General features: G+C 47.2%; 1 protein-coding gene across 2 annotated transcripts in view; it reads left to right on the top strand.

The window, feature by feature from the left end:
• Positions 1-6,918: 6,918 nt before the first annotated feature.
• TMEM229B (transmembrane protein 229B) overlaps positions 6,919-25,766 on the top strand; it is a 44,159-nt gene continuing 25,311 nt past the window's right edge. The window contains exon 1 of one of the 2 annotated variants that reach the window (XM_016926965.4): positions 6,919-7,274. The gene's annotated coding sequence lies outside the window, so the exon portion shown is untranslated. Of the gene's footprint in view, positions 7,275-18,808; positions 18,897-25,766 lie in introns of those variants that run through there. The other variant, XM_016926966.4, reaches the window with a different exon arrangement.

Raw genomic sequence — 25,766 nt, 5'->3', positions numbered from 1 at the left:
CTTGGAGTCTGGATTTTAATCTCCAGGGCAGAAATTCTTTTAAATTTGCCCAGCATCTAGGCTGACTGCTGAGTCGGAAATGAGAGCAGTAGAGTGGGAGAGGAGCGGGTACGGGGATATGTGTGGAATGGGGCTCTCCCGCACAATCCCCAACTTTCTTTTCTTTTTTTCTTTTTTTGTTTTGTTTTGAGACGGAGTCTCACTCTGTCACCCAGGCTGGAGTGCAGTGGCACGATCTCAGCTCACTGCAACCTCCGCCTCCCGGGTTCAAGCGATTCTCCTGCCTCAGCCTCCGAGTAGCTGGGATAACAGGCACGCTCCACCATGCCCGGCTAATTTTTGTATTTTTAGTAGAGACGAGTTTCACTATGTTAGTCAGGCTGATCTTGAACTCTTGACCTCGTGATCCACCCGCCTCAGCCTCCCAAAATGCTGGGATTACAGACATGAGCCACCGTGCCCGGCCTAATCCCCAACTTTCATAGTCAACTCTGTCCTCTAAAAGACTTACGATCACAGTTAAACCCATACTTAAAAGTATGAGGTGATGTGGTTTCAATGTGTGTTCTTATTCTCACTTTGATTTCTTTTAACTTTGGTCTTTTCCTCTCTTAATTTACTGCTCTTCTTATCAGCCTGTGCTAATTTTCAGGGCTGTCTTAGTGCACACCCATTAATGTCTTAATGCTTTATGGATGAATTCACGTGATCACAGAATCATGAGTTCTTCATTTTCAGGCTCAAGGTGTTCATGAATACTGCATAGTCCTTATCCACTGGATTTTCTTTTTGATGATGAAAAAACAAGAGAGGACAGGACCTTTAAATATCCCCAAAGTAGCAAGACACTTTAAGACTTCTATGAAAGTACCTACCTACCCCTTTCCCACATGGACATATGGATACCAAAATCTTCTGATAAACCCACAGGACTTGATCATTTCTCCTGGGCCTAATGCCTCTTCTCCCTCCACTGGTACCCCTTTCCATCCCTCTGTGACATTTTATAAATATTCAAGGGCATCCTTAGTAAACTTTTGCATTTGCTTCCCCTGTCACAATGCACTCATTCCTGAGCATAGCTCACAGCTGTACAGAAGTCTGACTTTGTAATGTAATTTATGAAGTTACCTAAATGTAAATTATGGACTTTGGGTGATAATGATGTGTCACCCAGCTCTATACCAACCCTAGCATAAGAAGTGATATTATTCAACAATCTACATCTTCCTGTCCTGGTACTTTTCAGAGCCTCTTGCTGCTTTCTTGAGGCTTACCTGTTTCTCCATTCACTTTCTCTCATAGCCAAGAACTTTACAGAGAACAACGATGAGATACCACACTATACACCAATTATAATGGCCCAAATGTGGAAATACTGACAAGATGAGGATGTGAAGCAACAGGAACTCCCATTCATTGCTTGTGGGAATGCAAAATTGCTACATCTGCTTTGGAAGACAGTTTGGAAATTTCTTATAAAGCTAAACATACTCTCACCACACAATCCAGGAATTGTGCTCCTTGGTATTTGCCCAAAGGAGTTGGAAATTTATGTCCACACAAAAACCTGCATGGAGTTTATAGCAGCTTTATTCTTAATTACCATAACTTGCAAGCAACCAAGATTTCCTTCAGTAGGTGATGGGTAAATAAACTGTGGTACGCCCAAAGGAGTTGGAAATTTATGTCCACATAAAAACCTGCATGGAGTTTATAGCAGCTTTATTCTTAATTGCCATAATTTGCAAGCAACCAAGATTTCCTTCAGTAGGTGATGGGTAAATAATCTGTGGTATATCCAGACAATGGAATATTATTCAATGCTGAAAAGAAATAAGCTATCAAGCCATAAAACGGCATGGAGGCAACTTAAATGTATATTACTAAATGAAAGAAGTTAGTTTGAAAAGGCTTTAAATGGTGTGATTTCACCTATATGACATTCTGGAAAAGGCAAAACTGTAGAGCAGGAGAAAAGAACAGTGGTTTCCAGGGGTTAAGGGGGAGGGAAAGATGAATTAGCAAAGCACAGAGGACATTTATGGCAGTGAAAATATTCCATATGATACTAAATGGTGGATACATGTCAATATACATTCATCCAAACTCATAAAAAGAACACCAAGAGTGAACCCTAATGTAAACTATGGACTTTGGGTGATAATGATATGTCAAAGCAGCTTCATCAATTGTAACAAATATACGACTCTGGTGGGGGATTCTGATCATGGGAAGTCTATGCATGTGTGGAGGCAGGAGCTATGGGAAATCTCTGTACTTTCTTCTCAATTTTGCTGTGAACCTAAAACCACTCTAAAAAATAAAGTCTAGGTCAGGCATGGTGGCTCACGCCTACGATCCCAGCACTTTGGGGGGCCGAGGTGGGAGGACCACTTGAGGCTAGGAGTTCAAAATGAGCCTGAGCAACACAGGGAGATCCAGTCTCTACAAAAAATAAAAGAATTAGCCAGGTATGGTGGCGTACGCCTGTAGTCCCAGCTACATGGGAGGCTGAAGCAGGAGAATCGCTTGAGCCTAGGAGTTCAAGGCTGCAGTAAGCCATGATCATGCCACTGCACTCCAGGCTGGGCAACAGAACGAGAACCTGTCTCAAAAAAAAAGTAAAAAAAAAAAAAAAAAAAAAAAACTTACAGGGCCACTGAGTCAGGTACAAATTCCCTATGCTGCTTGCTTCCCCTTGTCCTGGACTTTCGCTGTTTGGGGGGTACTTGGCAGCCTTTCCCTTCTTGTAGTAACAGTCCCTTATTTCTTTCACTGCCTCTAATTACGATGTGCAGTGCCTAGTAGGGCTTACACCAGAGTATCCGGGTGGACCCTTCCCTGTCCAAGAGGGAAGGTGAATGCAGGACTCAACTTAGGCAAATTTGACTCTTTATGCTTGAGCAGAAGTGATGAAAAGATTGGCGTCTAGTTGCTCTGGCAGGACAGCCCCGAGGAGACCCTCGATTACTTCCCATTACCTGGATTCCCAAAACTGGCCTTGTGCTGTGCTAGTCCTTTCGAGCTTGTTTTGCCAGCATTCCCTTTAAATATGCGAGCCATCTGATCATATTCTTTTCCAATGAAATTTCTTTTTTAGACTTAAGATAGCTAAAGTTGGTTTCCATTGCTTGCAGTCAAAGAATCCTACGTGATCTGAGTTTACACTCCTTAGCCTCTTTATGCCCCTTTCCTTCCTATTTTGAGAAGGGGCAGTTGCAAAGAGACTCCCCCATTTTCAAATGCTGGCATATTACCTTGACCTCTTCTCACCAAGACCATATCCATATGTCCCATCCCCCAGTTCTTTCCTACCCAGCTTGTTTTCCTGTAAAGCTGATCCAAATAATTCCAGATTCAAGATTGGCTTCGACTTCAATGCTTCTTCTGCTTCTACCTCACTTCTTGCTTTCTTATCATAGCATCTGCAACAGACTTCATGTGATCTTCTCTTGATCTCCCATTTCCATGCTCCGTCTCCCTCCTAGACCCTTTCTGATCCGGCTGCAGGTCAGTTCCTCCACTGGAATCACCCTCTTGAGCCACATCTCTCCTAACTTGTGGTCAGAGGGCAGCCCCTGGGAACCAATTCTCTCTAACAAGCATAAAGAAATCTTTCTGATTCCCTTTGAAAGTCATCAAGAAAATTACTTATGGGGGACAAGAGCAAACCCTTTATGGCTGGTTTGCTTTGGGGGAAGGGCAGAACAGTTCTTGCCTTTCAGAATATATGTCTAAGGACCTAACATGTTCAAGGAACTTTAGAGATACAAAGATACTTGAAAGATTCTTCTTTTCCTTGCCAGGTGGTGGAAGAGAGATGTGAAGAGAACTACCATTTACTGCCTACCGTGGCGGGGCCTTTACATGACAGTGTGGAGCTACTGCCACTTATTACCTGTGTATTATACTATGTGTCTGGCACTAGGCTAAGCACCTTATATGCATTCTCCTACTTACTCTTACAACTGCCCTGGGCTTGGGTATTATTGCCATTTCCATTTTGCAGATGAGAAAAATAGGCTGAGAAAAGTTAAATGAACTTCCTTAAGACATCCAACTAGGATGGAGAGTCTGAACTCAAAACCAAGTTTGCTTGAGCAAAGCCTGTCTGTTCCTGGCCCATTCCACCACACCGCTCCTCTTGCTTTGACAAGACACGAAGGCAAAGCAGGGGCTGGTATCCTTTGGTGTGTGTTAGTGCAGCAGGGGTGGTTTGTCCCAGGCCCCTTCACCTTCACCCTGTACTTGAATCACTAGAACCATGATTACTGTGCCTCCTGCACCCAGGGTCACCCTCCCAACCCCTTCCCACAATTCTGTATGTAAGTTTCAGCATTCTTTGGGTGAAAATCCAGGGGGGCCCCTTACTGTTACAGATGTTATTTTAAAGTCCATTTCTACAGCAGACTGCTCTACCCTGTGCACCCCTGATCTTATGTCAAATGTTCTTGGTGCAAATAGAAAGGAGCTTGCAAGGGGTACCAGAAGACCTGAGTTTGAACTGCATTTTGCCTTTACTAGCACTCTAACCTTGACCAAACCATACAACCTCTCTGAGCCTTAATTTCCTCATTTATAAAGTGGGGATAAAAATAGCTGTCCTACCCAGAGAGAGAAAATATGTCAATTGTAAGGCACTACTATCTAAATTTTTTTGGGAAGAAATGATCCCTAATGTAAGGAATGAGGAAAACCCAGGTCATGGAGTTAAGTTCACCGGAGAGCTGGAGAAAGTAGAGGCTGGATGATGCCATGCCTTGCACCTTAGATCTTAACCCTTCTTTCTGATTCTCTAACTGATATCTTGGCTTCTACAATAGAGCTTCTCTGCTAAAGGATGAAAATATTAATATTATATATTAAAACATTTTTCTTTGACCTCAATGTTTATTTTTTGCCTCTGAGTTTAAAAGAAATTCATACATTTTTGCGGGTCCCTAAAAATATTGTGAGCACTGAGCCCGGCGCCTACCGTGCCTCATGCATAAGGTGCCAGGAATTCAGATCTTCCGAAGCCTTTCCAGCCCATTGTGCTTTCCTCTGCGCAATGCTGCCTCCCAGAGCCTGGGGGAGAGCCAGCTGCCAGCCGCCGGCCACAGCTAGAGAAGGAGATTAGGCGTACTATGCCTCCGTGGCAAGGGGGCACAGGGGATGGCCCTTTTCATCAGGTAGGCCTTGCTGCTAGACTAGCTGCTTCTTGCCAACGTGTCCCTGAGACACTGTCTCCTGCGTCTCTGACAGTGTACTAGGACAGCCCACATGCCTGCCTGTAGCCCTGACTCTCTCCCTTCTCCCTGACCTATCTCCAGCAAAAAAACAAGTTTTCGTGTTATCCAAAGCCTACTGTGTGCTGAGAATATTATATGCATGATGTCCTTGGGTCATTATACTATATTTATGATGAGGCAAATCTCCAAATTACAGAAAAGGAAACAAACTCAGGGGGAAGTCTAGAGTTCCTGCCACTGGTAGCACGTGGCTGTCTACCTCCTGTACTAGTTTGAGGAACCCAACATGACTCCCTCTGCCCCCATCAGAACCCACTGCTTTCCTTCTGAGAAAAATGGCTTGACCAGCCCAAGAACATGATATACATGGGGATGGGCTTAGAAATTCCTTGTCCATATTTCCTACTCCCAGCTTTGAGAGGCACCTTTGTTGATCTTTGAATATTCTGGCCAGGGACAGGAGGTTGATGGAAGACCTACGGCCCCATCAGACAATTAGGGGAAGACACAGGATCAGATTAGGGTTAGGTATTAGGTTCAGACAGGAGGAAAGCAGCTCAGCTTCTTGCCCAGAATGGGGCAAGAGCAGCTGGATGAACCACAGGTTCCTTTTCTTAGAAGATTCTGTGCTGCCTTGGACTTCTGAGAGCTGTTTGTCACTGGGGTATGTTACAAAAAGGGGTAAGGGCTTCAGCCTCTCTTGTTGTCCCTCTCCTCATTTCCCCCCCTCCAGCTAGGTTGAAAAGCAGCCATTAGACCCCTCAGATCAGGCCTCGGCATGCATAGGGTTTGCGAGAGAATTAGAAAGGGTACCCTCTCCGGATGGGTTAGTGACAAAAGGACACCCCCAGAGGGTGTTATAAATTTTCAAAATGCCCTTTCCTCTTGGCTGAGGCACCCAGTGCCAGGACCTAGGCTTGGCGTGCGAATGGGGGCTGGCTGTCATTCCCACTCCCTGCTCAGCCTTTCTGCAGGACCCAGGACCGGTCCAAGGGGCCTGTCTCAAGTCAGGGCCCTCAGCTGCCGATTTCCTACGTTCGGTATTGTGGAATTTCCAGAGTTTCCAGATGATATTCATTATTTTCCACCTCCCAATAAAAGAATCTAGATTGACTTCTGAAATAACATATTCTCTGTAACCTTTATGGTATAAAGCAAATCGTGAGCCTTAGAAGTTCAAGCCTTGCCTTAGGCAAATTCCTTAACTTCCATAGGCCTCGGTTTCTCCATCTTGGAAATGGGGATAAACAAATGACCTTACATGGCTGTTTCCATGAACTGACCGCAGGGTCCACAGTGCTGGCACATAGTGGGTCTGCCACACCACGTGGTCTGTGGCCCTCAGGTAGCCCGGGCCTGCAATGGTACCCACAGTGGATGTTGCACGCCTGGTCCCCACAACTACAAGCTCCGGGCCTGACAGACACTCAAATGCAGGCGGGTTGGCTAGGACAGGGAGGGCCGAAGAGCCCTGCACCGCAGCCACCTGCGCCGCGGCCCGGGCAGGGGGCGTGCTCCTAGGCGCCCGTGGCGGGGCCGACCCCGGGCTGCGGGAGGCAGAGGGGTCGGAGGGGACAGCGGGCCGGGCCGGCGAGCGGGCGAGCAAGGAGTTAAGCCGGGCGGCAGGGCGAGCGCCTGTCAGACGCGAGCATGTGCAGTTTGCAGCGCATCCGTACTATGGGTGAGTGCCGCCGCCGCCGCCGCCGCCGCCGCCGCCGGGGGCTCCTTTCCTCCCGGGCAGCGGCGGCTGCAGCCCCCCGGACCCCGCGCCGCCGCGGCGGACGCTGACACACAATGCGGGACTAGGCGCGGCGCGGGAGTGCCGGGCGGCGTGGGGGAGGCACGGCCCGCAACTCGGCGCGGGGGGAGCCAGAGCGCCGGGCTTGGGGGCGGGGAGCAGGCGGTGCAGGAGAGCGCCCCGAGTCCCGGCGCGGGAGGAGGAGCGGGAGCCAGCCCTGGAGACGGCGCTCCTGGCCGCACCTGCGCCTGGCAGGCGGCCGGCTCTGCCCAGCCCCTACCCACGGCCCCGGCCCCGCACCGGTAGGTGCCCCCTATGCCCGCAGAGAGGCCTTTCCGCCGCCCAGAGAGGTGGCCGCGAGGGGCCGGCAGCTCCGACCGCGGAGGGCGCGGGCGATGGGGACGGTGATGGGGAAGACTGGGCGACCGGACCTGGGGCTCTAGCAGATCCCGCTTCCTCTTTGCTTTCGGTTTCGAGGCTGCTGCCCCGGTTCGAGATCCAGCCGCAGATTAGATAGATGGTGCGCCCGGGGCTTGGATTCCCTGCGGGGGATGGGCGCACAGGGGGGCGTGTTGGGGAAGGGGGTGCGCGTTGGCAACTTTCCCTGCCTGAAACAAAGGGGTGTCAGGGGGAAGCGAGGGGCAGCGGTAGGTTGACACCTCCTCTTCTTCCGGGCGGAGAGCACCCAGGAGGCCACCTCGGGAGGGTGGAGGGGGGTGACAGTCTGGGTGGAAGCTGGGGAGCCAGGGCTTGGGAGTGGAAACCACGGACCCTCCTGAATTAGAGGCTGAGGACTTTCCAGAAGGGAAGGGAACGCTGCCAAAATGACCCCGCCGCCTTCTCCCCAGGGTGCATGGAAAAACTGGGTGATGGTGGACCCCACACCTAGGCGCCCTCCACTCCCCAGGTCCGTGTCCTGGGGCCCAGCCCAGCCCCCTGGCTGCCAGCTCTTCACCTGCCCTCGCTGATCTCTGGTCCTCCGTGAGAGATGCCTGGCTGGGATGGGGAGTGTTACAGCCCGGTTCCTGGCAAGGGCAGGGAGACATTGGCCTCTTTCCCACGTATCTTCCTTTCCCTCTTTCTATGCTCAGTCAGAAACGGACCCCTTTCCCTTCCTTCCCGGGGACTGTCTCCTTTCTTTCCCCAGGGTTTCCCTGGGGGTGTTTGGCTGCCTTAGGTACAGAGCTTGGAGATAGGAGGGCAGAGTGTTCGGGCACTGCTCAAGGCTCTCCCTGGAGGGAAAGAGCAGGACCCCAGGCAGCTTTCTGCTGGTGTAAACTTGGGGGCTCTGCTCACCAATTCTCGTGTGTTCTCAGCACCCTAGTAATAAGTGAGCTATTGCTGTGGCTATCAGCCTTGGGTAATTGAGAGGCCTGAGTTTCTCTCTGCTGTACCAGGAAGAGGGATCAAGGGAGGGCCAAGCAACCTGCCTTGGGGGTGGTACAGTGTCTTTCTCTCTAGAAAACAAATGGGCCAGGTTCCAGGTCCCCAGTGCTTGGCCTTATGTCTCCAGGAACAAGGTGCCTTCAGTTCTGAGCTGGCTTACATGTGACCACCAGCTCCTATCCTGTGGCAGGATAGCCCTTTGGGAGCTCAGATTTTTTTCCCTGGTTGGAAGACAGATACATCTGCTTCCCTGTGAGACAGAAGGCACTGGAGGGCCCTAGACTAGTGGAGGACTCTCCCGCCTGCCCGTGTGAATGACCTAATGATACAAGGATACAAGTAGGTTGGGCCAGGGTGGGCCTGTCAGGACACTTTGCTCTAGAGACACCTTGCTCAGGGGTGTGCTGAGATGACACTTAGCCCCCATCAGGGGCTTTGTGTTTGGAGACAGATATAGGCAACTGGGGACACAGCGTGGCAGGCGTTGGGTGGGGACAACAGGCTTTTTTAGTGTTGATTTTGGCCACTTATAGGTACAGGAGCAACGGAGGTTCCAGGACCAATAAGGAGTAGCAGGAGAAAACTGAGTCCCCTGAGCTATAGATTTGTGGCCCTGCAATTTGTGGCTAAAGTCAGATGCAGGTACTGGACCAGAGAAGCACAGCTAGGCCCACTTCTATGGACCTTCCCACTCTAACAGGCAGGCAGGATTGATTTCACTCAATTCCCCACTGGAGGGGCTTTATTGGTTTGTCCCAAACTATTTATTCGGAGCTGAGGATAATGATATGGAGGCCTGACCTCCGAGCCTCCAGTGGTTAGAGGATGGGCTTTTCCGTGGCATGTTCCTCAAATGTACTGACCTTAAGATGGGAAATTGATACTCTCCTAACTTCCTGTTTTGAAGTGATGAGGCATGAATTTTTACATTTATAAAGTGATTTAAGACCCTCAAGTCCTTGAATGAAAGATATTAAATGAGTTAGTGAGCCTTATACTGTGTTTATTTCGGTTGTATCAGATTTACATATTGTTTCTAAAGGGAAAGGTGTCATTTTACAGGAAGGGACCAAATTACAGCTTTTGTGATAGGCAAAGCTCAGTGTTGGTTTTAAAAGTGTAGTTTTTATCAGAAAAGCTCTCGCTGCAGCACTTAGGCAGCAAGTTTTTTTTTCTGCTTACCTCCCAGGATGGCTTGGAGCTCCTTCCTGGTGGGCTTTTTCCTGGTGTACAGTTTCCAGCTAGAATGTTAGTGACTGTCACCTTCCAGTTTCTGAGGAGGGTCTCCGATGATGTTGGGGACTCTGATGTCATAAGGAAAGACCTGGGTAAGGGCAGTAGAGTGAGGCAGCTTGGTCTTATCGGCAACTATATCAGATCTGGCTGTCCTTGAGGGGAGGGAAGGGATAGCTAACCCTCCCAGAGCCTGGCTGTTTTCAAGTTTGTATGCTTTTACTTTTCTCCTCCCCCATCTCCCTACCTCCTATATACAGACAAGGTGGTTTGGGTGTATTTTTGCATTGCAGGAACATTCCTTTTAAGGCAAGGATAATTTCTGACCTGGCAAAGTCTTAGCTCCCTTTGTGGCAACACCTGGCTAAGGAGGGAATATCAGACAGGATTCTCATGTTCTGAGCTGAGGAATTTCAGCCTCTATTGGCCAGATCTTCTTCTTACTCTACATCACTTCTCAGAAATCAGGCTTTGTATTTGAAAAGTAAAGTGTAAGCTGATTTCTAGGGAAGGGGTAGGAGGGGGGCACTTTTGGTTTGGTTCCCCTTAGGGAAACTGAGTCCCACTGAGAGTTGTCACACTGGCTGTGGTGTGTGAGAATGCATGTGTTGGGGAAGTTTTCCTTTCCTGGGATTTAAGAGCGTTTAAAATCAAGTACCCGAGTAGATCCATAGGTTATACTTTTCTGCTATAAGATAAAGATGCACTCAGAATTTACGTACCAGAATTTACATCAGTACCAGGGTGTTTGGTTCAAGACGTATATTTGCCTCAGACTTTGAGCTGTGGGATGCCCCATGCTGCTGTGATTCAGGGAAAAGGCAGTGGTTTTCACCCCGACACACACATCCATAGATAGAACTGAGGCTAAGTCAACCATCACATTTCCAAGATGGAAAAGAGGGTTTGCTCCTTTCCCTGTTTTCCCATTCATCAGGCTGCATTTATACACAGTGTGGACTTCGGCTCTCCTCCCCTGTGAGGCTATACTTCAGGCTCATTTTAACATCAGTTCCCCTATGTATAAATGTAGTGGAGCGGAGGTCACAGAGTGATGCTGGCCCCCTGCTCCTTCAAAGGATGGTTCTGAAAGGCGACTTTCCACCCTCCTCTGATTTTGGTGCTTCCACTTACCTTTGGATCACAATCCAGTCTGGCAATTTGAGGAACAACCAAAGTCATTGACAATTCACGTTTTTGAACATCCAGCTTTTCACCATCCTTTACTCTGCTGGCTTCCCAGTAGGGAGTTTAATATTTTTTTCGGGATTCTCGGCTCCCAGTGTGGCTGGTATTATAGAAGAGACAGCATCTTTGAAATGAGGGCAAACCATCTACACGGACAGGTCTCGGGTCCTCAGATTGCTCCTTCCGGCTGCTCCATCTTCTAGAAGCATGACAGTTTTTTTTGTTTTTTGTTTTTTTAAATAAGACTTCAGCTGTCAATTAATGTAGGGAGAGCTAATAAATATGAAAAGATGAGGGGAGAGATCACTTTCTGCCATTCCTTTGCTTTCCAAAAGCCCCTCATTCAGAACATACTGGATTATCCACTTCTGACTGCTTTTGCAGTTAGACTTGAATGACGAATGCCATCTAGCTGGCCCATTCATTCATTGTTTCCTTTCAGTTATTAAGAGGCACCCCTGTCACATGAGCTTCTGGAATGATCCGTTTCCATTGGAAAGGTCACTCACCCTGAGTTTTAGTAAGGCCTTGACATCAGCCCTGAGGAGCTAGGGATGCCAGCCAAGGAGATTGGAGGGCCACAAAGAGAGGATTCTTTTCTAGACTTCTGAGGGGTGATTCATGCTTCAAGATAAAATGTGCTTCCTGGGGCTCCATGGTTTCATTGCTTGCACAGTCAGTGGAGGGACAGGCCCTGGTGCAGCGAGAAGCCCACCTTGCTGACAATAACTGCCATTCTTCAGAGCACCGACAGGGACTTGTTTTTAGCCCACTGACAACCCCCATCTCCTTTTTCATTGGGGTCCTTGGCCAAACCCCATTTTAGTCCCTAAGTCCTTAGTATCTCTCTTCCCCTTGTTCCCAATCAAAAAGGCCTTTTCAAAGCCAGGAATAAGGCAGCCAGAGCATTGGTCTTACTTTCATCTACTTTCTTAAAACACACATGGACAAGAAATATCATTACCACTGGGCAACACAAGCAGCGGTTCCAGATTTTTGTCTTGTTTTCTTTTTCTTTTTTTTTTAGTTTGGCATAAGCAATGAGATGACCTTCTTATACTGACCTGTAGATGCTATAAAGCTTTCATATAGCCTGCACAGTTTCTAACACATGGTGAGTGCTTATTAAATCACCAGCTGTGGTACTTGGATGTGATCAGATACCCAGATTTCTAGGTCATTGGGCAATGATTTGTCTGTGTGTGAGCTGATGGTTGGCAAAGGCTTCAGGAATCAGGAAATCTGGGATCCCTCCCTGACTCACTCACTTGTGTGACCTTGGACAGCCCATTTCAGCCCTCTGAGACTTAATTCCACAAATAGAGCTTCAGCTGGCTTCAGTGATCATGGCAATAATAATGACAATCACCATTTATTAGGCTAAGCATTTACATATGTTCTTTTCTCATATCAATGAGATAGCTACTATTAATTATCCCCATCTCACAGCTGGAAACACTGAGGCTCTGCAAGATAAAGTGATCACCCATATCATACAGCTAGTAAGTGTCTAAACTGGGATTTGAATTGAGATCTATCTGATTCTTTTTTTTTTTTAATAAAAAAATTTTTTTAGAGACGGGTTCTCTCTCTGTCGCTCAGGCTTTAGTGCAGTGGCACAATCATAGCTCACTGCAGGCTTGAACTCCTGGGTTCAAGTGATCCTCCTGCCTCAGCCTCCCTAGGACTACAGGCATGTGCCACCATACCTAGCTACTTTTAAAATTGTTTATATGGAGACAGAGTCTTTATAACTCGCTATGTTGCACAGGCTGGTCTCAAACTCCTGGCCTCAAGCCATCCTCCTGCCTCAGCCTCCCAAAGTGCTGGGATTACAGGGATCAGCCACATCTCCCAGCCAGTCTGAATCTATTGTGTTTTATAAGCTTGGATCAGATAATAGACCAAATGTTGGGGAGAGGGTAAAAGTGGAGGCAGTATAGGTTAACACATAAAAAGGAGAATTGACCAGGTGCGGTGGCTCATGCCTGTAATCCCAGCACTTTAGGAGGCCGAGGTGGGTGGATCACCTGAGGTCAGGAGTTCAAGACCAGCCTGAGCAACATGGTGAAACCCCATCTCTACTAAAAACACAAAAATTAGCTGTGCATGGCGGCTCGTGCCTGTAGTCCCAGCTACTTGGGAGGCTGAGGCAGGAGAATCGCTTGAACCTGGGAGGTGGAGGTTGCAGTGAGCAGAGATCACGCCATTGCACTCCAGCTTGGACAACAAGAGTGAAACTCCATCTCAAAAAAAAAAGAGAGAGTTGATGTGGATTAAACACAACTAGTTAAAAGGAGACAGAAGTACAGATTCTCGTTTGAAAAACATCATCTCAATGAATGTTCAGTAAGGAGAGGTCTGTACCCTGCAGGAGGGAAGTAGACCAGATGGCCTGGGAGTTACTGTAAAGGGAACACGCTTTCTGCTTGGCATAGGAATACCTCTCATAAACCCCATTTCATTTTGAAACCAAAATTTTCCTCTTGCTTAACGGTCTGTTTGGGCAACATTTTTATTTCTGTTGTCCTACTGCCACTAGTCATAGAAGCTTATCTTTGCAGATTCTTGACCCCAATCCTCATCCTCCAACCTAGTTTCTGGGCCTTTCCCTGCCCATCATTATAATTCAGCTGTGGAGACCTGATTATGACTCTGGGGTCCCAGCTACACTGAGCAAAGTAAAGCAAACATGAGATTATTCTGTTCTTCTGAGAAAGTATTTATAGCCACTGATTTCTCCATTCAAAGGTGACCAGCTAGTAGATTGGGATCCATTCTTGTTTGTTCCAAGCAAGTTAATTGTCTTCTGGTTTTTTTTTGTTTTGTTTTTTTGTTTTTTTTTTTTTGAGACAAGCTTTTGCTCTGTCACCCAGGCTGGAGTGCAGTGGCACAATCCTAGCTCAATGAAGCCTCTATCCCTCTATCTCCTGGGCTCAAGGGATCCTCTAGCCTCAGCCTTCCAAGTAGCTGGGACTACAGGTGCAGAACCACACCTGGCCTCTTCCACCATTTTGAAGTATTCATGGAAGAGGAATGAGGGTTAAGGTGGTGGTCCAAGGAAGGTGAGCTGACCCCTCTTGGAGAGCTAGCGTGAGGCTGTATGATGGAACAGTGTGCAAGGGGTCAGGAGACTTGGGTTCTCCTCACAGCTCAGTGACTCTGGGCGTGTGATGCAAGTTTTTTGGCTTTTAGTTTTCTTACCATTTGGACAAGATATTCTCTAACCTCTCTTCAGGTAATAATGCTAGATGATCCAGCCTTTCCTGAGAAAGGCTGAGGTTCTAGCCTTTTTCAGGAAATAACTCAGCTGGTCTGGAACTGTCAGAAGTCAGAGCTGGGAGGGAAGAGATGGTGTTGAAGGAGAAAGAAGCCAAACTGGAAGCTAAGGGACAAAGTCAGAGCTGGAGGAAGTCCCTTCTCAAGAAGGGGGACTAGGACCAGTCAGTGCTCTTTTTTTTTTTTTTGAGATGGAGTTTAGCTCTTGCTGCCCAGGCTGGAGTGCAATGTGACTTTGGCTCACAGCAAACTCCACCTCCCGGGTTCAAGCAATTCTCCTGCCTCAGCCTCCCGAGTAGCTGGGATTAGAGGCATGCGCCCCCACGTCCGGCTAATTTTGTAGTTTTAGTAGAGACAGGGTTTCTCCATGTTGGTCAGGCTGGTCTGGAACTCCCAACCTCAGGTGAACCGCCGGCCTCAGCCTCCCAAAGTGCTGGGATTACAGGCGTGAGCCAACATGCCCAGCCCAGTCGTTGCTCTTTTAACCGCTTCAGTGGGGCAGCTGAGAGGTGGTGTCTGTACACCCTTATACTCACCATTCCTATGTCATGGGGAGCAACCTTTATGTCTTGTCTTAAAACTTAAACTGAGCCAGGCAGGGTGGCTCGCACCTGTAATCCTAGCACTTTGGGAGATGGAAACAGGAGAATCACTTGCCAGTTCAAGACTAGCCTAGGCAACACAGTGAGACCTTGTCTTTACACAAAATTAGTTGGACATGGTGGCGCATGTCTGTACTCCCAGTTCCTTGGGAGGCTGAGGTGGGAGGATCACTTAAGCCTGGGAGGTCGAGGCTGCAATGAGCTGTGACCACACCACTGCACTCCAGCTTGGACAAAAGATCGAGACCCTGGGGACTCCAGGGTCTGCTTCAGTCCAGGATTCTTCCCCCTATCCCTGCTCCTCTGCCACTTGGGTCTCCAGAACTTGAGGTCTCTGGTTGATGTTTTTTGTTTTTGTTTTTGTTTATTTTAGAGACAGGATGTTGTTCTGTCACCCAGGCTGGAGTGCAGTGGCATAATCATAGCTCACTGTAGCCTTGAACTCCTGGGTTCAAGCAATCCTCCCACTTCAGCCTCCCAAGTAGCTAGGACTGTAGTTGCACCACCTATATTAGCACCTGGCTAATTTAGCTGGTGCTTTCTGGGCAACTCAGTGTTAGCGAGAATATAACCCCCTCTGTTGCCCTAACTACCTGAAAGGGCAAGGCTAAACCATATACTCAGCCCAGGAACTCAGGGGCCACGTCTTCTTTGTTCATGGAATTGGGCTATGGCTAGGCTATCTTCAGTTCCCTTTGAACAAGGCTTTTTCTTTTTCTTTCTTTCCTTTTTTGTTTTTAGATGGAATCTGGCCCTGTCGCCAGGCTGGAATGCAGTGGCACGATCTCGGCTCACTGCAACCTTCGCCTCCCGTGTTCAAGCCATTCTCCTGCCTCAGCCTCCTGAGTAGCTGGGACTACAGGTGCATGCCACCACCCCCAGCCAAGTTTTGTATTTTTAGTAGAGATGGAGTTTCACCACGTTGGCCAGGATGGTCTCGATCTCTTTACTTCATGATCTGCCTGCCTTGGCCTCCCAAAGTGTTGGGATTACAGGCATGAGCCACCACGCCTGGCCCAAACAAAGCCATTTTCTAAGGACCCTTGGATTCTTTCATTCCTTCTATTTTCATTTCATCATATTCAAGGTTGAGGAGCAAATGAGTTCCCATTGAACCCACCAAACCAATATTTTCCATCCCTACCTGTCTTACATTTTCCTCACCTCTTATTCCCCTATCCCCATTATTTTTATGGGGGGTACCATGCTACTGGGGGGATGAGAGATGATTTCATTTGGTACAAGGACAAACATTTCATTTTAATAGCTATGTTTCTAATGAGTGTAAAGAAACATGACTCATTGGAATGTACTCATCAAGCAACTTCATTTTGCCTCCCACTGTCTCTTTATGTTTATCCAGTGGGATTAGTTCTTTCCCTGGTCTAGGGTGAAAACGTAGGCCCTGTAACTTTTCTGGTTATTCATAGGAGACGGTTCTGTGATCACTTTAAGTCTTACAAGCATAGTCTCAACTAGGTACAAAATACACCCGCTTTATGAAGCAGAGTCCCATGGAAAAAACTAAAAAATAAAATAAAATAAAAATACATCCACTCCTTTGTCACTGGACTGGGAGGGGCAGGAAAGTGCTCACTGGGTACACTCTGCTGGCTTCCAGCTTCCTGGTCCATATTTTTATCGGATTCTCAGAGAACTCTCCTTACCCTCCCAATTGCTGGGATGTCTCACTTCTATTGTCTTGAAAACAACAAATTATCAGCCAGGTGAGGTGGCTCACACCTGTAATCCCAACACTTTGGGAGGCTGAGATGGACGGATACCCAAGGTCAGGAGTTCGAGACCAGCCTGGCCAACATGGTGGAAACCCTGTCGCTACTAAAAATACAAAAATTAGATAGGCATGGTGGCGGGCGCCTGTAATCCCAGGGAGGCTGATGCAGGAGAATTGCTTGAACCCTGGAGGCAGAGGTTGCAGTGAGCTGAGATCGCACCACTGCATACCAGCCTGGGCAACAGAGCAAGAATCTGTTTAAAAAAAAAAAAAAGAGCAAATTATCCTCTATTCTAGATCATTGCTCCTTCCTCAGCCCCTGAAATCCAGTGGTTCACCTCTAGCCTCTTTCAGCTAAGGTCCTTCAGTCTGCCCAAGAGACCATCTCAGAGAAGACCTGCTCTGACCTCATGCCAGCCCACATTAGTGCATGTGGCCCACATTAGTTCAAGGAAACAATCACACATCCCTGGGCACAGTGAACCTGGGAAGGCAGGCTGACCCCAGCTCAGCAGTCTCCCTTGGCTCCTCCAACAGCAGATGGCCAACTTGTGTCCCACCCTTTGGATGTCTCAAGAGGTGAATAGATGCCAGTCCACCATGTCCTCCCAGTTGCAGGGGACAGACATCAAGTTTCCTGAGTGGTCCTGGTGAATTCCCCTCTCACCAGCTTGACAGGAAGGCCAGTTTTCTATGGGGACAGGGTGAGATATCACAGCACACTAACAGCAACCCCAAAATTCCTCCACAAAGATTTTTCCCCAGTCTCTGCCCATTCTGACCCTCTATACCCTCAGCTTGAGAGAGGGGCCCTTGCGCACCTCTTTTGAAAATGCGCATCCTTCTTTGGTGTCACACTTACGAGCATTACACCTGTTGCATCTTGGTGCACCTTGGTGTTCATCTGGAAAGTGATGCAGCTACTCATTTGAGTCAATTTGCTGATTAATTCCTATAGCTGCTTTGACTAGATGTTTTAAAACTTTAAAAAATATCCAAACGCACTTGGGAAATCATAAAAGCAACACAGCAATGCACAATAAAGGAATCTAAAGTGTTCTATTGTGTTTTTGTTTTTGTTTTTGTTTTGTTTTGTTTGAGACGGAGTGTCGCTCTTGTTGCCCTGATTGGAGTGCAATGGTGAGATCTCAGCTCACCTGCAACCTCTGCCTCTCAAGTTCAAGAGATTCTCCTGCCTCAGACTCCCGAGTAGCTGGGATTATGGGCACCCGCCACCACGCCCAGATAATTTTTGTATTTTTAGTAGAGACAGGGTTTCACCAAGTTGGCCAGGCTGGTCTTGAACTCCTGACCTCGTGATCCACCCACCTCGGCCTCCCAAAGTGCTGGGATTACAGGTGTGAGTCACCGCACATGGCCTATTGTTTTTTATTTATTTTTTTGATTTAACATCTTGATATATGTGTATCATCAAAACCATCATTGTCACAATAAGCCCATGATTTTGTGGATATTATTGCTTAGAACAAGGCTACAGTACATATATAACTGAAAAAAAAAACTGACTTAAATGAAAAGGTTAGTGACAACAACTGACATTTATTGATAGCTTATAATGCCAGGTTGCTGTTTGTAGTACAGTAAACATGCTTTCTCACTTAATCCTCATGAGGAAGGTACTTATATTTTCTCTATTTTACAAACAAACTGAGCCTGGGCACGGTGGCTCATGCCTGCAACCCCAGCACTTTGGGAGGCTGAGGTAAGTGCATCACTTGAGGTCAGAAGTCCGAGACCAACCTGGCCAACACAGTGAAACCTCATCTCTACTAAAAATACAAAAATTATCTGGGCATGGTGGTGGGCACCTGTAATCCCAGCTACTCAGGAGGTTGAGGCAGGAGAATCGCTTGAACCCAGGAGGCAGAGGCTTCAGTGAGCCGAGATCGCACGACTGCACTCCAGCCTGGGTGACAGAGCGAGATCCTGTCTCAAAAATAATAAAAATAAAAATTAAAAAATAGGCTGGGCACAGTGGCTCACGCCTGTAATCCCAGCACTTTGGGAAGCTGAGGCAGGCGGATCACGAGGTCAGGAGTTCAAGACCAGCCTGGCCAACATGGTGAAACCCTGTCTCTACTAAAAATACAAAAATTAGCCAGGCATGGTGGTGAGCACCTGTAATCCCAGCTACTCGGGAGGCTGAGGCAGGAGAATTGCTTGAACCCAGGAGGTGGAGGTTGCAGTGAGCTGAGATCGCACGACTGTACTCCAGCCTGGGTGACAGAGCTAGACTCTGTCTCAAAAATAAATAAATAAAAAATAAAAATAATTAAAAAAATAAGTAAGCTGAGGCAGAGAGGTGAAGCAGCATGTCCAAGTCACATAATTGGTGTCAAAGCTGGGATTTGAATGGAAAGAATCTGACTCCAGAGTGTGGACTGTTAAACTACTACCCTCTGTCATTTCCCGCAGGGCAGTGGGCAGCCATGCCGAGTCATGAAGGTGGCATGCAGGGATGGGAAATGCTGCCTTAGGAGGTAATTGACGTCCTTCGCCCTGTCATTCAAGCTCTCCATAGCCTTTACACGCTTTTCCAAACGTATCTCCCCAGCGCCCCCAGGAAATCCTTCTATGCCCTTTCCTAGAGCCTAATCCACTTGCACAACTAATCTGGCATACACACGCCCACCCCTGCTTCAGTTGTTCCACTGCCTGAAGGGCACTCACCTGCCTTGCTGCCTACCCAAATTGTAGTCCTTTTAGAAGCCAGAGACCATCTCTGCTGCAAAAGTTTGTTTAACCAAAACCACTTCTGTTAGGATCTTTAAACTCCTCTTGTCATTTTGTCACCAGGTCACAATTATTATGTGCTTTTATGCAAAGGACAGTGAACAACAGTTGGCAAACACAGATCCTGATCTCTCCGTGCAGCGCCACTATCTGCTTGTTAGCGTGCGGTTATCTGCTTGTCTGCTAACTTACGCAAGGCTCTCAACTTCCCTGAACATTGGTTTCATCTTTAAAGTGTGTGTCCGGATGATATCCCTTCAGTTTTTAATATTCCATGGTTGTTTTGCTTACCATATTGTCTCCACTAATTTTTAAGCTCCCAAAGGCTGGAACTTTGTTTTGTATATCTTAATACATTTCAGGACCCTGTACAAGGTTTTACACACAGAAAGTATTTAATAAGGTTGGTTGGTTGGCTGCTGGGAAATAAGCCCTGTGGTCACTCTGCTTTGGCTTTGACTGACCTTTAGAAATCACCTTCTGGGGCCGGGCGCGGTGGCTCACGCCTATAATCCCAGCACTCTGGGAGGCCATGGTGGGTGGATCACCTGAGGTCGGGAGTTTGAGACCAGCCTGACCAACATGGAGGAATGCCGTCTCTACTAAAAGTACAAAATTAGCCAGTCGTGGTGGCACATGGCTGTAATCCCAGCTACTCGGGAGGCTAAGGCAGGAGAATTGCTTGAATCTCGGAGGCGGAGGTTGCAGTGAGCTGAGATCATGCCATTGCACTCTAGCCTGGACAACAAAGCAAAACTCAGTCTCAAAAAAAAAAAAAAAAAAGAAAGAAAGAAATCACCTTCTGGGTGATCACCAGCAAGGACTTTGCAGTTCTTTTTTCAGCACAAGTTTATAACAAAAGTTTGGGTCCTATCTGTTGCATTTTTTTCTTTTTTTTTTCTTTCTTTTCTTTTTTTTGAGATGGAGTCTCACTCTGTTGCCCAGGCTGGAGTGCAATGGCACGATCTCGGCCCACTGCAACCTCCACCTCCCAGGTTCAAGTGATTCTCCTGCCTCAGCCTCCCGAGTAGCTGGGACTACAGGCGCATGCCACCATACCCAGCTAATTTTTGTATTTTTAGTAGAGACAGGGTTTCTCCATGTTGTTCAGGTTGGTCTCGAACTTCTGACCTCATGTGATCCACCCACCTTGGCCTCCCAAAGTGTTGGTATTACAAGTGTGAGCCACAGCGCCCAGTCTGTTGCCTTTTTTCTTTAGGAGACCTAACGTCATGCTATTAAGGCCCACAGTCCTTTATCTGCAATTTTGAAATCTGAAGCACTATAAAACCAAAAGATTTTCTTTCACTCAAGTGACAGAAGAATCTGACTTGGTCTAACAGAGGCTCACACCGCACGGTATGAATATTCATAGATGTCACCATAGAAACGTGAATGTGCTTGATTAGTAGGTGCTGCCCCAGACCCTGCTGTGAGGATTATGTAATTTATGATATGTGCTCTACATTGCCTTTTAAAAAATCTTTAGAATTCTGAATTCCAAGGGTTTTAGATAGGGGACTTTGGTGCTATACGACCTTCCTCAACAGAGATGCCTTTGGCACTGGAGCCGGACAGGTCTTTGGGCTCTTCAAACATAACAGAACCTCACCTGGGACCCTGCCTCATTGGCCTGTCCCTAATCTCAGCCCTGGCTCCAATGTAACTATAGCCTGTGGCCATGGCTTACCAACTTGATTTTTTAAAATATCATTTATCTTGGCTGGGTGCAGCAGTTCATGCCTGTAATCCCAGCACCTTGGGAGGCTGATGTGGGAGGATCACTTGAGCCCAGGAGGTCGAGGCTGCAGTGACCTGTGATCATGCCACTGCACTCCAGCCTGGCCAACAGAGCAAGATCCTGTCTCAAAAATAAATAAATAAAAATAATATGATATCGTTTATCTTGATTACTAAATATTTTGGCACTCCCTTAAATTTTGTGTCTGAGCTGAGTGCATGTCTTGTCTCACCCTAGTTCTAGCCTGTGAGACAATCCCTCCATTTCTCCTAACTCCACTGCCATGACTCTGGGATGAACTGGTGTGTCCTCAGGGCAGGGAGTACCTGCTGGAGGTTTGCATTTCGTTCAAGCTAGTTGGGACCTGTTGCCCTTAGGCCAAGTTAGCTCATGCAAAGCAGCTGGCTCCTAGAGGCATTTTCTTTATTATTATTATTATTATTATTAACCCCCAAGTATACCTGGAGGCATTTCCTATACCTGGATGTTTTTTGGATCCCAAATGAACCTTGTTCCTCTACTTTCATCTGGAAGGTGATGCAGCTATTCATTTGAGTCAATTTGCTGATTAATTCTTATAGCTGCTTTGACTGGATGTTTTAAAACTTTAAAAAATATCCAGGCTGAGCGCGGTGGCTCACGCCTGTAATCCTAGCACTTTGGAAGGCCGAGGCGGGCAGATCACAAGGTCAGGAGATCGAGACCATCCTGGCTAACACAGTGAAACCCCATCTCTAGTAAAAATACAAAAAATTAGCTGGGCCTGGTGGCGGGTGCCTGTAGTCCCAGCTACTCGGGAAGCTGAGGCAGGAGAATGGCGTGAACCCGGGAGGTGGAGGTTGCAGTGAGCCGAGATCGCGCCACTGCACTCCAGCCTGGGGGACAGAGTGAGACTCTATCTCAAAAAAAAAAAAAAAAAATCCAAACGCACATGGGAAATCATAAAAGCAACACAGAAACGCACAATAAAGGAATCTAAAGTGTTCTATTGAGTTTTTGTTTTTGTTTTGTTTTGTTTGAGATGGAATGTTGCTCTTGTTGCCCTGATTGGAGTGCAATGGTGAGAGCTCAGCTCACCTGCAACCTCTGCCTCTCGGGTTCAAGAGATTCTCCTGCCTCAGCCTCCCGAGTAGCTGGGATTACAGGCGCCCGCCACCACGCCCAGCTAATTTTTGTATTTTTAGTAGAGACAGGGTTTCACCATGTTGGCCAGGCTGGTCTTGAACTCCTGACCTCGTGATCCACCCACCTCGGCCTCCCAAAGTGCTGGGATTACAGGTATGAGCCACAGCACGTGGCCTATTGTTTTTTATTTATTTATTTATTTATTTATTTTAAGAGACAGGGTCTCAGTCTGTTGCCCAGGCTGGAGTGCAGTGGTGTGATCATAGCTCAAGGTATCCTCCCACGTGAGTAGCTGGGACTACGGGCAGAGACTCTGTACCCTTATTCACTTTTTTGATGCAAAAACTGTAGAGGAGCTATGACTGGGAGTTGCAAGTGTCAATGGTAGAGCCAGGCCTAAAAAGTCCTGTTTCTGGACCTTCCACTGGCCAGGAGACCACTCCCCTCCTTAATCCCCAGCCCCCAGGTGTCCTCAGATGGTGGAGGATGAATAAGCTATCCCGTCAATTGAAGGGCATATCTTTTTTTTTTAACCCTTTGTCCCTGTTTAGCAGTGATGGTCATGCCTGTGGGAATTGAGGCTGCCTTTCCCCCACCATTAAATAACCAGCCCTTCTCAGAGTCTGAGCCATAAGTATTTCTGGCACTGCCTTTTTAACCTATTGGAGGTCTTCTGGGATCATTACTTCTCTACCCCTATTCCTGTCCATGCTTCCTCACGATATAGCATTTTCCATAAATATACTAAAGCATCCTCTTACATACTGTTTACTCATCTTCTTGTCCATTAAGGAAGATATTCCACAGACCAAGCCTGGCACCTATTTATTTGACTTCATCTAAACACATCTTTGCCTCCAGACATTGAAACATTTATCATTTCCCTGGCCTGTACAGATAACCTGTGGTCTTCTACCTATTGTCACTATGCTGGAAAACGCTGAGATATAGTGTAATTTGAATTAATCAGGGAAATGAAATTTCCCAAAGGTGCCAAACTGAATAGTTTTCTTAAGCTCCAGAGGTTGACTACATTGTCTGTGTACCCAGTTGATATCAATAAAAGACAATTAGTGGGGCACAGTGGCCCATACTTATAATCCCAGTGCCTTGGGAGGCCGAGGCAGGAGGATCACTTGAGGCCAGGAGTTTGAGACCAGCCTGAGCAACATAGCAGGACCCCATATCTACAAAAAAATTAAGAAATTACCTGGGTGTTGTGCCATGTGCCTGTAGTCCTAGCTACTTAGGAGGCTAAGGCAGGAAGATTGCTTGAACCCAGGAGTTTGAGTTTATGGTGACCTATGATCACACCACTGAACTCCAGCCTGGGCAACAGAGCAAGACCTTGTTTCTAAAATTAAATAACTAATAAATAAATAAATAAATAAATAAATAAAACCATTGCCTTGTCTGGGCTCAGTGGCTCCTGCCTGTAATCCCAGCATTTTGGGAGGCCAAGGTGGGTGGATCAGCTGAGGTCAGGAGTTCAAGACCAGCCTGACCAACATGGTGAAACCCTGTCTCTACTAAAAATACAAAAAAAATTAATCAGGCATGGTGGTGTGCACCTATAATCTCAGCTACTCGAGAGACTGAGACAGGAGAATTGCTTGAACCCAGGAGATGGAGGCTGCGGTGAGCCGAGATCACGCCACTGGACTCCAGCCTGGGCGACAGAGGGAGACTCTGTCTTAAAAAGAAAAACCAACAACAACAAAACACATTGCCTTTATTCTGGGAGACTGATCACTTGAAGCCACCCTAATTCTGCTCATTCCTTCGTCTTTCTTGGCATTGCAGTTTCCCTTGCTTTTAGGGCACATTATCTGAAATGGTAGCCCTGTCTTTTATTTAGTAAATATTTGCAAATATAAGTTTTTAAGAGTCAGTATAATGCCTCAACCATACTCTAAAGGAGAAAGAAATAAAGGGAAAGTTAGTTATAATACTGTAGGGGTCAAAGCAAAGTCTCCCCTTTGCCTTCTGAAGGTTTGCTGAAAAATCAACTCACAAAACTCAGATTAATTGGAGAAAAAGCATATAAACTCTACTAATGTGTGCACAGGGAGAACCACAGAGTGATTGCCCACCCCCCATCGTGGCTCAGAAGCTTATAGAACGTCTTGGCAAACCAGGTATGGGAGAGGGGCAAAGAGGAATTCTGTTGATGAGTAATAAAAGATTATGAGGGAGGAATGAATGGATCGGGAACAGAGATTAATCTGTAAAGGGTCTGTTCAGGTGTGGTTTTCAGGTGTGGTTACATTCTTGGTCTTACAGAGGAGAAGAAAAAACAATTGTTCTCTTTGGTGGTTCTGGATCTTAGGCAGATAAAAGAACTTCAGAGAACTTCATCCTCCTTTGGGAGTGTTGACGGGTAGTGGGGAGAAGGTCAGAGAGACCTTGAGGTATTGGTTTCTGAGCCCCAGCAATACATCATTATGTATTCTAATACGTGGTTGCTTGGGCACAACCATACAGAAGGCAGAAGGATGCAGTCAGATGCTTGAACCTTTACATAGACTCACCGAGAATGTAACATCCACAAACACCCACAAGATACAGGTGTACTGTGTGGGTGACTCAAATACCAGGAGAGGTGCTGCTGGGGTTGACGTGACTTTCCAAAATGCTGAACCATTCCTGGTGAAGCTCAAAAGAACATAAAGTACAGTATCCCCTCCGTTTTGCATGCTAATGGTGTTCCTAGACAACTCAGCATGTGTTAAAATCGTGCAAAAACCGCCTGTGTTTATTTTAGAAAGGGAGTTAGGATCTTGATATAGATAATTATAAATGGACATTTTACCTCTGTGATGTCCAGTAGAACGTTCCAAAGTCATGTGGGAGAGTTCTTTTGTTGGTCACGTGGGAATTGCATTCCAGGTGTCCACTTGTAAGTATCTGTGGCATTCCCCACCTACCATGGTGCTGACGGAGCTGCCCGTCAGTTCTTCCTCATCCCAGCACTGGAAGGAGGGCCCAGGACTGGGATACCTGCGTTCTCGGCCTGCGCTACAGTGTCTCGGTATTTGTATGACCTTAGGCAGGTTACACTTAACTCCACGTGCCTGGGTCTCCTCTCTGTAAAGGGGATGACCATGACACATGCATCTGGCCTAACCTCGGGACGGATGCTCACTGTGCTGCCCTCCCATGACCCCAGACAACCCAGGGCATTCGTGTGTGCCCGCAGCATATACACCACCCACGAGCTCTCCCTCGCTGTGATTTCTCCTTACCATTTAAACATCCTTAGGTCTCTCTTATCTTGAAAGAGAGAGAGAGAAAGAAAGGCACGGTGGCTCAGGCCTGTAATCCCAGCACTTTGGGAGGCTGAGGCGGGCGGATCACCTGAGGTCAGGAGACCAGCCTGGCCAACATGGTGAAACCCCATCTCTACTAAAAATACAAAAATTAGCCAGGTGTGGTGGCGGGCACCTGTAATCCTAGCTACTCAGGACGCTGAGGCAGGAAAATCACTTGAACCCGGGAGGCAGAGGTTGCAGTGAGCTGAGATTGCGCCACTGTACCCCAGCCTGGGCAACAAGAATGAAACTCTGGCAAGCAAGCAAGCAAGCAAGCAAGAAAGACAGAAATGAGGGAGGGAGGAAGGGAGGGAGGGAGGAAGGAAGGAAAGAAAGAGAGAAAGAAAGAAAAGGGGAAGGGAAAAGAATAGGAAGAAAGGAGGGAGGAAGGAAGGAAAGAAAGAGAGAGAGAGAGAAAGAAAGAAAAGGGGAAGGGAAAA

This window comes from Pan troglodytes, chromosome 15 (genome assembly GCF_028858775.2).
Source record: "Pan troglodytes isolate AG18354 chromosome 15, NHGRI_mPanTro3-v2.0_pri, whole genome shotgun sequence".
NCBI lineage: Eukaryota > Metazoa > Chordata > Mammalia > Primates > Hominidae > Pan > Pan troglodytes.
This window is presented reverse-complemented; position numbering and strand designations above follow the sequence as displayed.